The sequence below is a fragment of the Ictidomys tridecemlineatus genome, chromosome 6, assembly GCF_052094955.1.
Source record: "Ictidomys tridecemlineatus isolate mIctTri1 chromosome 6, mIctTri1.hap1, whole genome shotgun sequence".
NCBI lineage: Eukaryota > Metazoa > Chordata > Mammalia > Rodentia > Sciuridae > Ictidomys > Ictidomys tridecemlineatus.
This window is the reverse complement of record NC_135482.1, coordinates 78,389,641-78,405,759: the sequence shown is the minus strand read 5'-3', so window position 1 is coordinate 78,405,759 and position 16,119 is coordinate 78,389,641.

Genomic DNA, 16,119 nt, shown 5'->3' with positions numbered 1-16,119 from the left:
GCCCTGAAAGTGAATATAAATGCACCATTCCCAAGGGAATAAGAGAATATCAAGGTGGTTTCTTACTTACTCTTTTGTGTGATGAGGGGTTAGAATGCATGTGTACTTAATGACATTTTGTCTAATTATCAAGGAATTCCAGGACTACATCTCCCATCCATGCAAAACCCACACCCCAAGTTTAAGAAATTCTGTTTTAAACATGATGAATGGCCTTTGGTTTTAATGTTCCTGACCATCTCAATGTACCTAAGGGAAGTGTCTCCTAAATTTTAATTCCAAGATGTGGAGAGTTTGTAGACTTCAATTCTTATCCCCGCCTGCCCTGCCCTTAAGGCAAGAACAACACCATAGGCCAAGGAGACCTTAATCTGTCCCTCCTTCCTCACTCCCTCCTTTGTTCATCACCAGGCTCCCCAGACAACTTTCTCTTTGAGATGGGAGGATCCAATACAGCACCAATTCCCCAGGAGACTGTGCAAATTAAGAGCTTGCTTCAGTGACATTGCCTCCATCCCACTTCTGTTTATCTGAAGTCACTGGGAGACCATTTCTGAAGGGAATGTTACCCTTCTAGAACAGGAACTATACATATAAACACGTGGTTCCCCAGGGGCTTATGGAGAATCCATTTTAACACACAGGAAGAATGTAACAAACCCATGCTCTAATGATCATGGAGAATTTCTAATGATCCCATTCAATGGAGGAGGAAGTAAATATAAAGTGAATTGGGCTTCAATGCTATGGTGTATGGTTAGAAAATCTCTGTCCAGGTTGAGGGAAAGGATACTGCTCAGGGCAGAAATCAAGAGGGTCCAAGGTTCAAGCTGGACCCATGCCTGTAATCCCAGTGGCTTGGGAAGCTGAGACAGGAGGGTCTTGAGTTCCAAGCCAGCCTCAGCAAAAGTGAGGTGCTAAACAACTCAGTGAGACTCTATCTCTAAATAAAATACAAAATAGGGCTGGGGATATGGCTCAGTGGTTGAGTAATCCAGAGTTCAATCCTTGGTAACCACCTACCATAAATAAATAAATAAACAAATAAATAAATAAATAAATAAATAAATAAATAAATAAATAAATAAATAAATGTATGTCCAGATCAGAGCAAGATAAGCATGTTCCTGGGAAGCTTTGATAAAAGGTACCAAGACAGAAACTATGCAGAGGGAGTTCTGGAGCAAGACTCAAATGGCTCAGTGTGGCCCTGTGTTATATTACATTGTTACACTGTGTTGTCTTTGCTATGTTATGTATTCATTCCAAGAAACACATTCTGCTTGTCTTTCTTTCTTTAGTGTGTTTCCTGATATTGCCTATTCTCTCCATGGTCTAGAAGAATAGGCCAATAGATTCCAATCATGACGAGCACAGTTTCAAAAACAAAACCTGGGGCATAAAAACATAGTTTTGTCTTAAATTTTTCCCTCCTTCCTCCCCCCTCTCTTTTTCTTTATTTCTTGCTAAATGAAGATATTAAAACTAAACAACTTCCAGATAATATCACAATCATTTATTTTTTTGAGAGAGAGAGAGAATTTTTTAATATTTTTTATTTTTTGGCAGACACAACATCTTTTGGTTTTTTTTTTTTTGTATGTGGTGCTGAAGATCGAACCTAGGCTGCAAGCACGCCAGGCGAGCGTGCTATCGCTTGAGCCACATCCCCAGCCCTTATCACAATCATTTAAAATGATATTTTAATACCCCTAAATGAAAACAAACATAATATTAAACAGATGGAAAAAGAAGTATAAGTCTCAATGACTTGGCAGCTATAGTGGCCCCATGGACCACTTCATGGACCTCCTAGTCAATCTTCTGCTTTGTTCTTGAACCTTCTAATCCACTGACCCTTTTGCACCCTGGGAGCATTTAAACTTACATGGCTTGGACTGGGAGTGTGGGTCAGTGGTGGAGTGCTTGCCTAAGATGCATGAGGCCCTGGGTTTGATCCCTAGACTGTAAAAACAAAACAAAACTTACATCACTCCACTCTTCTGCTACAAGGCATCCAGTGGTTTCCCATGGCAAATGAAAGGTCCTGCCCTGTGTATAGAGCTCTACATCTGGCCTCTGCCCACATCTCTTCCCCATATGTCACACTCCTGTGCCCCTCCTGCACTCCCTCACACTGGCCTTCTTTCTCCTCCCACCTGCCACACTTGCTCTCACCTTATGGTCCTTTCACAAGCTGCTTCCTTTGTCTGGAATGTTTTTTTCCCTTGTCACTCAGATCTCATTTAAGTGTCACCTCTGAACAGAAGTCTTCCTTGACTACCTTATGTTAAAGGAAATTGAGTCACATTAATTCTCTATATGGTGCATATTATTACCATTTAGATTCCTTGTTTAATTTACTTCTGATATTTGTTTATTGTTCAAGCTCCCCATGAGCAGTGTTTATTTTTAATAAGGCAGAAGTGCCTCAGTTCATCATTATAAACATTATTCTATGGTATATAGTATGAGTTGAAAAATATGGACATAGTGGGTAAAAGGAGAGTCCTGGTTAATTAAATGCAAAGAGAGAGAGACAGAGAGAGAGAGAGAGAGAGAGAGAGAGAGAGAGAGAGAGAGAGAACAAAAACCCCAGAAAGGTTGTAATGTGTTAACTACTTAAAGAAAACCAACTTGGAAAGCTTTATATAAACTGCTTCCCTGAAGTACAGGGTATAAAGTCTGCAGTTAAACTTTTGCAAGAAGGCAATCTCAACCCTGATTTTTTGAAGAGTAATAAAAATTTTCATGAAAGTTTCTACTTGCTCCAAATGTGGAAGCCCCTTTCAAAATTAAATATCTCTCAGGTTTTTACTATAAAATAAGAGGATATTAGGACTTATGACCAAGTTATCACAGGACAAATCTATCTGAGATATTTGTTGCAGTAAAAAAAAAATAACAAAACCTCTGCTTAAATAAGGGATAATTTCATTTTTGATTAAGAAAAATTTAACTATTTTCCCCTAGTAGTCCTACCCCATGAGGCTGACAGGATTTTAAAGCTAATTCCTTAAAGAGGAACCTCCTGTGGTAGTTAAGAGCATCGACTTAAGAGCAGCCTGCGGAACCAACCTAGATGCCCTTCAATAGATGAATGAATAAAAAAAAATGTGGCATTTATACACAATGGAGTATTACTCTACATTAAGAAATGACAAAAATCATAGAATTTGGAGGGAAATGGATGGCATTAGAGCAGATTATGCTAAGTGAAGCTAGCCAATCCTTAAAAAACAAATGCCAAATGACTTCTTTGATATAAGGAGAGTAACTAAGGACAGAGTAGGGATGAAGAGCAGGAGAAGAAGATTAACATTAAATAGGGATGAGAGGGGGGAGGGAAAGGGAGAGAGAAGGAAAATTGCATGGAAAGGGAAGGTGATACTCAGGGTTATACAAAATTACATACAAGAGGAAGTGAGGGGTAAGGGAAGAATAATACAAGTGGAAGAAATGTTTTACAGTAGAGGGGGTTGAGAGAGAAGAGAGGAGGGGAGGGGAGGGGGGATAGTAGAGGATAGGATAGAGAGCAGAATTCATCAGACACTAGAATGGCAATATGTAAATCAATGGAAATGTAATTGATGTAACTGATGTGATTCAGCAATCTGTATACGGGGTAAAAATGGGAGTTCATAACCCTTTTGAATCAAACTGTGAAATATGATATATCAAGAAAGATGTAATGTTTTGAACGACCAACAATAAAAAATAAATAAATTTAAAAAAAAAAAGAGCAGCCTGCCAGGGAGGGGCAAATTCCTGCTCTGATGCTTCTCAGTGTGTCAGTGGCAAGTCATTTACCATCCCTGTGCCTCAGGGTTTTTTTTAATATTTGTTTTTTAGGTGTAGATAGACACAACTCAATGCCTTTATTTTTATGTGGTGATGAGGATCGAACCCGGGTCCCGCCCCTGCTAGGCGAGAGCTCTACTGCTGAGCCACAATCCCAGCCCTCTCAGTTTATTTATCTGCAAAACTGTAGCAATAATAATACATAATTCTTAGGGTTTTAATATGGATTTAAAAGATTAAATGTTTAGAACAGTATATGGTAGTAATATGCAGTAAGTGCTAAATAAATGTTATTTATTACCATACCCAGTGTTCACAACTTTTATCTAAGAATCACCTTAGCCAGGTGGCACTTGCCTATAATCACAGTGACTTAGGAGGCTGAAGATTGCAAGTTCAAGGCCAGCTTCAGCAACTTTAATGAGACCCTAAGCAACTTAGCCAGACCTTGTCTCAAAATTAAAAATTAAAAAGGCTGGGGATATGGCTCAGTGGTTAAGTGCCTCTAGGTTCCATCCCCAGTACCAAAAAAAAAAAAAAAAAGAAAGAAAGAAAGAAAGAAAGAAAGAAAGAAAGAAAGAAAGAAAGAAAGAAAGAAAGAAAGAAAGAAAAAGAAAAAAAAATTACCTAGTGTGGTTGTTACAAGTTCAAATTAGCTGGACCAGCCCCAGAACTTCTGATTTAATAGAACTGGAGGGAGCTCAGAGATCTGCAGTGTGCAAAGGATCAGCTGCTACAAATTCACCTCAGTGTGGGAGGTCAACACGTGTTATTAATTTATAATTTAAGCTAAAATACATCGAAAAAAAAAGTAAAATACCTTGGTTTGTTTCATGTGTCTGAAATGATGAGTTCTACAACCTTAGCCTGGTGAGATTCACAGCCCGATTTCCCACCTTCCTCCATAGCCATTTGTCTTCTTCCTCCCCATCTATTGTCATTGTCATTGTTCTTAAATGCTTATAAGACTGTGGTTTCCATAGTCCTCCTAAGTTTTTTAGCCAATAAATAACAATATCTGGTTCTCCTTTTCTTTCCTGGAAGGTGAATCCCTTCAGGCCTTAATCATTTTGGTTGCTGTCTGTTGTGTTCTCACCAGGAAAAAATGAACAAATCATCATCCCTTAGTGTTTCTGAAGTACCAAAGGATGTGGCTGAAGGCACCATTGAAAACACAACAGTGCACTTAGCAGTGGAAGCAAAGGCCATGGTTGTAACTCAAGTCCAGTACGTCACATTCTCACTCAGCTTAAAGCAAAGTGTAGGAGGGAGCATGAGGAAAGGGGAAAGGGAGCTGGGTCCAGCAACGCAGAGATGGGTAGAAGCTAGGACTCTTCTTGTACCCTCTGAGGGACAGAATGTCAATCAGAATGGTTCCGCCTGTCAGCAAAAGAGACAGACTGCAAATGGCTACATGGCAGTTTTCAGTGGGGTGGGGACAGAGAGTAAGACCCTGAACATAGCTGGAAAGAGAGACTGAGGCTGGCAGAGCTGGGTGGCTACAACTGGGTCTTGAACAGTATAGATACCGACTCTGCAATGGGCTCTGTTTTCCTCATAGTAGATGCAAAAGTTCCAAGGGCTATAACAGAAGTAAACCAAAAGATACTGCACTCATTCATGCTGCCAAATCACATTTCTTCAGTCCAAGAATCACATTTAACAGCCCCAAATGCCCAACAATGGGCAGAGAGACATTCTCCTCGGGGCAATGGTTTGATAGAGAGATGCACGATGGACATTGAAACATTGGTTGCTTAAAACAGGGGTGAGGGGAGCAACGTCATGAAGGCCTAGCTGACACACTTTCATGAGTGTGTGTTTACACTTAGCTTGAGTGGGACTAAAGGAGTCTCCCCCCAGATGGAGTCCTCACTTTTTTTTGTTTTTTACAGATCTGGGGATGAGGATAGGATGCTGGAATGACTGTAGGAATCTTAAGAATAGAGGAGAATGTTGGTATAATGGATATACTTTTTTCTGTCTTCCCCATGTCACCTCAACTTTTCCCAACTATCTGATGCAGTGGTCACAGGACCAGAGCTGCAACTGTAAGTGCAGGAGGAGGTATGATCTCTAACAAAAAAAGCTGTACCTAAGTTTCAAAACGTTTATGTCAGAATTCCTTCAGGACCCACTGGGCTGGGTTATGCCTTCACCCCTCCAGCAACACTGGGGCTGTGAACATAGCTGTATTTTTCCTGTTGCTAAAATAGCCCACTGGTTCCTCACCTGTGGAATGGACACTGTATGAATGGGAAGGGTCTGAGGGGGAGGCACTTGCTAGCTTAGAATTGCTGCCTGCCATCCAGAGGAGCACAGTGGCCGAATCTCACCTCCTTTCAAAAGCTGCAAAGATGTGGTTATAAGAGAAGGAGAAACAATATCGAGAGCAAAGGAATGAATCAATGAATAAATAGGTTGTGTAATGAGGAAAATCCAACATTATATTAACACCTGGCAAGAGGTGCCAGAGCAGGGGATGACGCCATCTCTTAGCTCAATCACCCCTGATGCCTGAGAGGGTGCACCTATGTGCTCTAGAGTCCACTGCTGCTTTAGGAACCTGAGAAGACCTAAGGGAAACCTGCAGGTCTGAGTGGACTCCCTTGGGAGGCATCTTCATCCCCTATGACCATGGGCTGGGATAATACTAACGGCTGAAGGGAACTACAGTTTTGTACCAGTATCTTGACATTTTTCCAGTGGTATGGGAGATGGAACCCAGGGTTTTCTACCACTGCTCTACATTCCCAGCCCCTTTTATTTATTTACTGGAGACAGCATCTTGCTCAGTTGTCCAGGTTGGCCTTGAACTTGCCATCCTCTTGCTTCTGCCTTCCCAGCTGCTGGGATGACAGATGAATGCCACCATGCCCAGCTGTGTCACCATCTTTTGAGTTGTATATAGTAAGAAGTCTGTGACCAGAGACCAGAGGTGAACTGTAGAATAATAAGGAATATATAATTGGTGTCTGACCAACTTTTTGGCATAAAACTCTTAAATCTCTGAAGGGGCGTGTTTTTGTATGTTAATGAGATGGTGATGGGGACTAGCTCCTGGATAGCCTCAGGATGGAGGCTGCTGGCCAGGGGAACCAGCCATGAGATTAAAGTGTTAGAACTTGCAGTCCTGCCCCTCAAACAACCTCTGGGAGTGCACAGAGGCTGCAGGTTGAGTCAATCACCAGCAGTCAATGATTTAATCAACCATGCCTACATAGTGAAACCATCATAAAAACTGAAAAAAAGAATAGGGTTTGAAAGATAAATGGATAAAGAAAATGTGGTATATATATACACACAATGGAATATAACCCAGCCATAAAGAAAAAATAAAATTATGGCATTTGCTGGCAAATGGATGAAGCTGGAGATTATAATACTAAGTAAAATGAGCCAATCCCCCAAATCTAAAGGCTGAATGTTCTCTCTGATATGGGAATGCTAACACAATAAGAGAGGTAGGAGAAGAGTAGAATGACTCTAGATTAGACAAAGGGAAATGAAGGGAAGGGAGAGGAGATGGGAGTAAGAAAGACAGTGGAATAAATCAAATGTTACATTCCTATGTTCATATATGACTACATGACCAGTGTAACTCACATCACGAACAACTACAAGATGGGAAGTTATACTCCATATGTGTATAATATGTCAAAAACATTCCACTTATCTGCTTTGAATGTCCAATTTTAAATTACGAAAATTGGTGCAACCACTCTGGAAAGCAGTATGAAGATTCCTCGGGAAACTTGGAATGGAACCACCATTTGAACCCATTATGTCACTTCTTGGCATAGAACCACAAGATTTAAAATCAGCATACTATAGTGATGGACCCACAACAATATTTCCAGCATCTCAATTCACAATAGCTAAGCAATGGAATCAACTGAGGTGCCCTTCAACAGATAAATGGATAAAGAAAATGTGGTACATATACACAATGGAATATTACTCAACCATAAAGAAGAATGAAATTATGGCATTTTCCAGTAAACAGATGGAGACTATCATGCTAAGTGAAATAAGCCAGTGCCCCTACAACCAAAGGCTGAATGTTATCTTGGATATGGGGATGCTGACTCATAATAGATGGGGAAGAGGTTCACTAGATTGGATGGAGGGGAGTAGGAAAAAGGGAGAGGGATATGAATGGGAAAGACAGTAGAATGAAATGGACATAACTTTCCCCTGTTCATATATGTATGAATACATGACCAGTAACTCCACATCATGTACAACCACAATAATGGGAAGTTATACTCCATGTATATATGTTGTAACTAAAAAGAACAAATGATTTTTTTAAAAAAAAAAAAGGTAAGGAAAAAAAGAAAACAGGGTTTGGTGAACTTCCAGATTTCTGACCACAAGAGGGTAACATGCCCAGAGAGGGCATGGAATTTCTGTGCCCCATGCATCAATTCTATTTAACTGTTCCTGAATTTTTCCTTTTATAATAGATGGTTAATAAAGAAAAGCATTTTCCTGAGTTTGTGAGGAGCTTTTAGCAAATTGCAGAACTCAGGAAGTGGGTCATGGAAACCTCTGATTTGTGGGCAAGTTAGACAGAAGTTGTTTGTTTTCTCGGAATCTGCTTTTGATTGGCCTCTGGGGAGTCATCCTGTGGGAATGTATGCTTAATCTGGGGGAGGAGGCCTACCGTGACTTCAGTTAGTGTCAGCATTGAACTGAAGTGTAGGACACCCGGTCAGTATTTGTAAAACTATGAAGAATTGCTAGAGTGAAAGAAACCCCCAACTATTGTGATGCCCAGAGGTGGTGTGTGAGTATATAAAGAAAATGTTTTTCCTGTACCATGGGTATCAGAAGTGGAGAACTTGGAGTGGTGTGAATACAAAAGGAAGAGCAGTTTGCTTTTCTCTTTACCCTCAGAATGGAGCTGCTCTCAGTATCAGAGTCTGCCAATAATCAGGATACAGTCCAACCCTCAGAGTGTGTCCAGGGAACTCACAAGCTGACTTTCTCTTGTAGCAAAGGAGAACAAGGTCAGACATTATGAAATAAGACCAAGGAGATTTAAAGCTCCGCTTCAAAACAGACTGCTTTGTTTTTGAAAGTATCTGGAAAATTTTTCTGAATACTGCTTTAAATTGCTAGGTGTGGTGGTACATGCCTATATTCCCAGCTACTTGGAAGGCTGAAGCAGGAGGATCAAAAGTTTGATGCTAGATCCAGCAATGTGGCAAGACTGTCTCAAAGTAAAAAATAAAAAGGGCCAGGGAAGGGGGATATAGCTCAGTGATAAAGAATCACCCCTGGGTTCAATCTCCCATAACACACATATACACACACACACAATTTCCCTAAATTTATTAATTTATCGGAAACCTACTTGGCGTGGCAGAAACTATTCCTGATGCTAGGAGTTTGTGCTGTGGTGGATGGGAACTAATCAAATATCTAGTGCCAGATAGTGATGAGCATTATTAAAGACAAAGCAAAGTAAGGAAGTACTGATGAGTCAGGGAGGGGTGCTCACTGAGATGGGTGCCAGGGAAAACCCCACAGAGGAGCCGCCCTCTGAGCAAGACCTGAGCAAGGAAGTGCTTTCCAGGAGGAGGAACCACCAGGCCAGGCAAAGCCAAGACACTGAGGAGGCTGTGGATTTGATATACATGGGCAGGTGGGGGGTACTGGTTTGAAGTGAGTGAATGAGGAAGGAATGACACTGGAGAGATAGCTGCAAGTCAGATCATACAAAGCCTTTGGGAGCAGAAAACCTTTACTGCCCATAAGAAAACAATGCTATTACTCAGTCATTCCTTGTTTTAAAATTGGGATAACTGTTGCCAAAGATTGGAGAAATATGCGAATATCTCTAAAGAAACAAAAGAAACTTATTAAAATAAACTTTCTCAAAATAAGTTTCCCTGACTTCACTCAGATTTATCCATATGATAAAATCCTTATGTTCCAGGAATATGACCCTTTCTTTTTATTCCCAACAGCCACAGTTTCTATTTAAAACGTATCATTCTCCTTTTATTTCTAATCTTCTGGTCTCTGAGTAACTAAGATAAATGATACTTTACAGATAATTTTCAAAGGCCATTTTTCACGTTCTCTATAAAATGAAAGATCCTAGGCTAGTGGACCTCATTTAAATTGAATACTCCACTCTAAAAAGATCCTTGTGGTCAGTAAGAGCACTTTTAAAATATTTGAGTTCACCTGCTGTGACATACTAATGTGGCCATGGGTCAAGCATCCCTCTGGGTGCACCTCTGTATCATCTCCATGAGGCTTTGAAGACAAGAAGAACCTGAAGCTGAGGCTTCCTATTCTTACCCGAGTTGTAAAGTAGTGAAGTGCTTTCTGGCTCAAGCTTCTCCAGCACCTATGAAACAATGGCCAGCTAATTGTTTGCCTGGAAGTGGGGTGAAGTCTCAGACCCTTCATAGGTTTTCTGTCAATGCTGAGAAATAGATTCTCACTATCTCTTCCGTGGTCGAATGCCCAAAGGGGTTCACACTGACTCCGTCTGCAAAGTTGACCCCAAGATTCTGAGTAATCACACATACACACCCCACACCCTACACACTTCTGGAACAGGCTGTTAGACCACCACGGAATAATGCGGTGAAGAGGTTGTGCTGAGGCGGATCCTCTTGTAGGCTTCCAGCTTCCAGCTCTGTCCAAACACTGCAAAAGGCCTAGAGCCTGACACTTGGAGAAACTCAACTCCAACTCCTCAGCCCACATCTCCCACCTCCTGAATCCCTGGAGAGAAGAGGGGCTGAGGCCTGGAAGCACAGTGGCGTGGAGAAGAGAGGAGAGGAGTGGAGGGAGGGTATGGCATGAAATAAAAACTTTCCTTAACCGGTCCTGAAACTTCCCTGGCTCAAGGGAGTCAGGGAGCCCCAGGCAGGGGAGTGCTTCAAGTGAGGACGCCAGGGAGCGGGTAGGACTGTGGCTGGTGTTCTCCTCCATGCCCTTGCCCCTAAGATCCTGGGTGAGAATGCCCCAGCGGAGCAGGGCGCGGCAGCCCATGTCGGGGTTGTTCACCATCACCCTCAGGTCGTCGCGCACCAACAGCTCGCCCTAACCAGCAGCGCCACAGTCACCACCATCGCGTAGCCACTGCCGCTGCCCTGGCCTTTTGCGTGCGTCTGGGCGGCGCGGGGCTGCTGCATGGAGGTGGTCTGGGGCGTACTGCAAGAGCGGCTGGCCCCAGTGGGCGCCCTCCACCTCTGCCGCCTGGGAGTTGGCCCAGTTGCAAATAAAGAGCAGTCTCCCCGCCTCACCCGGGTAGCGCTACCTCCTCCACCCCGTGAGCAGGCCCGCTAGCGCTTCCCTCCGCACACTCCTCCCTGCTGTCCGGTGCCAAGACCAGTTCCCAGTCCCCTCTCCTGCCTGTGGCCGTTTTTCTGGCGGTGGAGCAAGGGAGAGGTGGGGAAGGGCTCCCTAGATGCTCGCCCGCCTGGTGAATGCACCTTCCCCATACATCTCCCAACAGGGCTGGGGAGGGTCTCACGTGGCAAACACCTGCGGGCTGGAGCCAGGCGGGCTTAGCAGGTGTATAACCTGCAACCCCGCACCATCCTCCAAGGCAGAAAAGTGGAGGCCGCTTCCGGGCTTTTCAGCACGCTGGACAGCAGCAGCGGCTTCTCCTGCCTCACCCTGGATTTCTGCCTCCCAAGGGGCGTCCCACAGGAACAGCCTCAGAGAAACCCAGCTTCCAAAAAGCTAGGAGAAAGGGTGTCCTTGGTCCTGATTTGGTTTGTTGAGAGGCACCACGCTGGCGTTTATAAAAAGCCCCAGATTCGATTTTTGTTTTGAGCCTGGGAACTAAGTTGATTTCTGAAACAATTCTTCCTAGTTTATTATTATTTAATTTTTTTAGGGCATCCGGAAGATGAGCAAATCACTCTTCTCCATGTGGATAACTTGGATCTAATTATTTGTTTAGTGGGCTTTGCAGGTGTTTGAACTTCTTTTAACAATGTACAAAGACCTGGGGGAAATCCCATGTCTTTTGTTCCTAATTAGATATCCTAGAGTGCCTATCACAATCACTTGATTTGTTTTGAGATTTGCAAAGCTTTTCTTTCAGACCCTTTGTAAATGACCAATCCTGTATGTTGTGGTATTCCTTATGTGGAATTTGGTATATCCAAATAGGAAATTTAAAATGTCAAATTCACCACTGGTTTGGCATTTTACTACCCAAATTTATTGTACACAAAAGAATGAGTCCTGACACCTTTCAATGAATATGAATACTCATTGAGTGAAGTGACAAATTCACCTGAAACAAAAATGTTCCAAGACAGGCTTCATTTCATTCATTTTGGGTGGCCTGAAAATAAATGATTGAGGAATAAGATTAAAAATTCGGAGCATAAATGTTTTTCACTTTCATCAAAATTATTTTTACCATATAACTTTAAATTCCTTGGGTATTGGGTATGTGTCCACACACAGGACCTCCCTTTCACCCAGACGGGACTGCTGACATCTCATGCCATACAATGTGTAATGGATTGGGCTGGATGACCAATCTTGGCAAGGATGTAATGCTCTTATGGCTTAACTATTAGGTTTTCCCCCAAAAGCTCATATGTGAGACAATGCAAGAAAGTTTAGAGATGAAATCATTGGGTTATGAGAGTTTTAACCTAATGAGTGCATTAATCTCCTGATAAGGATTAACTGGGTGGTAACCATAGGCCGATAGCCTGTGGCTGGGAATGTGTCTTTGGGGTATATATGTTTTCCTGGTTGAGAGGAGTCTCTCTGCTTACCATTTGTCAAGTTCTGAGCTGCTTTCTTCCTCCATATCCATACCTTTCCACTGTCATGTTCTGCTTCACCTCAGACTAAGATAACTGGGACTGGCTTGGCTGATTATTAACTGAGTCCTCTGAAACCATGAGCCTCAAAGGAACTTGTCCTCCTCTATGTTGTTCTTGTGAGGTCTTTTGGTCACAGCAGCCAAAAACTTGACTCAAACACATGCTACTAGAATAGTGGTCAGGCACAGTAACACACACCTATTATTCCAGCAACTCAGGAAGCTGAAGCAGGAAGACCACAAGGCCAGCCTTGGCAACTTAGCAAGATCTGAGTCAAAAGTTGATGTACCTAAATGGTAGAGTATCCTTGGGCCCAATCTTCAGTACTTGAAAAAAAAAGTAGAATAGTGACATTGTTTAGTGAATGTTATAGGCCAGCATGTTAATTTTTACCAGTTTTCTAGAGACAAAATCGTAATCCCAAAGACTGATCCTAATAATATTTTTGTAGAGAGCAAGGCTTTTCTTTTATTTTTCCTAAAATTACCTTCAAAGCCATCCCTGGTCACCCCTTCTTATCTGAGTTGTCACTTCTTTGGAGGAAATCAGCATGAGTTTTCTTGACAATGGAGAGAGGGAAGAAGGTGCCTACAGGAACAGAGCTGCTACTCCAGAGAGGCAATTGAAAGGGACATAAACAACTGCAATTCTCAGGAAGGAAAGGTGAAATATTTTGAAATGGGTAACAAATTGGGATAACTTTCCAATGGGGAACTGGACGTTATTTAATGATTCTTATTGTGTTTATTTGATTCTATATGGATTGATGGCTTTCATTGCCTTTTAGCTCTTCTGCAAATCTATAGTTTGCAGAAGACAGGTAGCAGTGCAAATGATTCTCGTCCATAGAGACACAAATTAATTTTGTCCAGTGGAGATGTAAATAGTTAGTACTCTGTGGATATTGACCAGTTTTACATTAGTGTTACATATATTTGTAAATTAATTTCACCATTCATGGTTGCTTACAAATGCGTCTGCCTTCAAATTCTCTCTTGAATATTTTGTTGGCTGGGGAGATTAAGGTTTTGATAGATTTCCATGAACTACTCTTCGGGAGAATATTTTGGAAACACTGTATTGTTGACTATGATTGAAAACAATTAGTTTTAATGCTTAAGCTTAGAGGTTTCTACTTTGGGCACTTTAGACTCTTCATCGTGCTGGAACACATATGTTCAAACTTCCCTTGTTGTCTCAAGGGGAAGTCAGCTACATGATGAATCACTCACACATTTGTTCAGTGGTCATCTATTTTTCAACAGTTCCCTTCTAAAAATCAAAACAACCCAGTGTTATTGAGTGCAGAAACTAAAGAGATTATAATGTAAAGACTAGGAGTGCTTTTGAATTTTCTATCTAAAAATTCACAGAGGCATAATGGTTTGTCTGAGCACACTAAGAAATGTGTTGGGTTTAGAAGTCTTTTGCTAGCCTTAGAAAGTATTCTCTTTAACCCATTTTGAAATTGTAATGGGGCTGGAGGATATCTAGAGAAGAAAGTCAATCCCAAAGCATTCCCAATATTCCTTTTACCATCCCACACTCCCAAGTCTGCTCTCCCAACTCAACAAATCTGGAAAGTTGAGATCAGTTTATCTTAACTCTTGGGGAACAAAAAACCCTAGCTTCACTGACTTTATACACAGCAATTTAGTTTTTATCTGAAAATCAATAGTAGTAGTTAGTAGTAGTAGTTTAGCAGTTCAAAATGTAAAATGACTTTCCAATGTGGAAGCATACTTTAGAAACCAATGAAATATGTGAAATCAGAGCAGTGGCTAGGGAAAGGTCCCTCCTTAGAATCCCCCCACATGGGATCACAGAGATGTACGACTTCCAAATTCTCTCCAACTTCCTCTTTTTAAACTTTCAGCTGGTATATTAAATCACTCCATCAAATCACTCATGAAAAAAATGATTGTAAACTAACCAACATTCTGTAAATTATAGGTACTAGCTCTGGAAATATCTCCAGTGTGAAAGCGTACTTGATATATTTCTCTTAATACTCTTCAGCGAGTATCTGTGTATCTCATTATCAGGGAAGAGCTACAGAACTTTTGTTCCCATCTTATCTTGGCTTCCAGGAAATTCTGAATTGGGTTTTCTGTTCAATTGTGGTAGTGATGTTTGGCCTGAACTTTCTTTCGAAACAATGATCCCTCCCCTGCTGTTTCACAGCCCTTATTCTTTTGTCTTTTGTGTTAATGGATTTATGATGCCCATTTTTTTTAAGCCCACATCAAATACTGACATGTAGCAAGGCTATGACAATAATGGTAAAGGGAAAAATACTAGATTGAGCATATTAAGAATTACATTAACCAATTTGACTTGAAAAATAGCAGTTTCATAAAGTTTAAGCTTATAGTGTACAAGTGCAGATGTTATCTATTATCACTTTATTTTTGAAAAGGATTCTTTGCCAGTGTCTTTAGTAGACTTTGTATATCTTAATGGGAAGGATATTTTCACTTGGCAAATATATCTATTTCCTATAGTCCCAACCATAAAAATTATGAGTCATTGGAACTGGAAAAAAATATTTGAATATAATTTTGGTAGTAGCTTTTCGATTTCTATCATCTAGTAGCTTTTATTTCTATCATCTGTGTCCCACAATAACTAAAATATCCTCTGGAACTTTGTGGAACTTGGTTTTAAAAACAATGATGATTTTTTTTTAACAAATAAAACAGGCTTTTCTTCTGGAGTGAAAATAAAACAAGAAATTCTTTAGTATACAGAAAACTTAAAACTTCTCAAGAGCAATGTGACTGAGTAAAGTACAATTCAAAATCAAATTCAAATTGCCCTTTTTAACAATGTATGGAATAGTCATGTCACTCAATTTAAATAACTTATTTAAAAAAGATAGCAACTAGTGTTTAGTCATAATTATAACAGCTGGAGTCACTTCCAGATGTCAGCATGAAATGCTTGTTCCTGATATTTTCTGCCTTGTGCTCACGGTGTCTTCTGTGGGCAGGAAGTCTTATGGAAACAAAACATGTTTAGGTACATCATTAAAGCATTAGGAGAAAGTTTATATTTATTGGAATAAGAGTAGCAAAAGTGACCGTGACAACCTAAAAGACCAAATTCAATATAGTCCTTCTTCTGTCTCTTTCAATTTTGGGGAGGTTCTTGAGAAAGGTCAAGGTATTGGATTTCTATGTTCTTTGATACTGTAAAGTTGCCAAGAAGCAGCTTAATTTCTAAATGGTGAGCATGGGCGTTTTATAATTGCTGCTATGGATCATCTACCTGAAGCATTTTAAGGACAGTTCATCTCTCTGCCTCATAGTGGTTAATATCATTCAGAAAAATAATGGACCATTTTCCATTAAATATTTTTTAAATGCTCAACACATCCTAGAATTTGAAGGGGGCTAAGATAGCTATCACTGCATAGTGCTTCTGATTATCTTTCAGCTAAATTGCAATGGTGTCTTCAGGACAACTCGTATTCCTTGGTTGTTGGATAAAA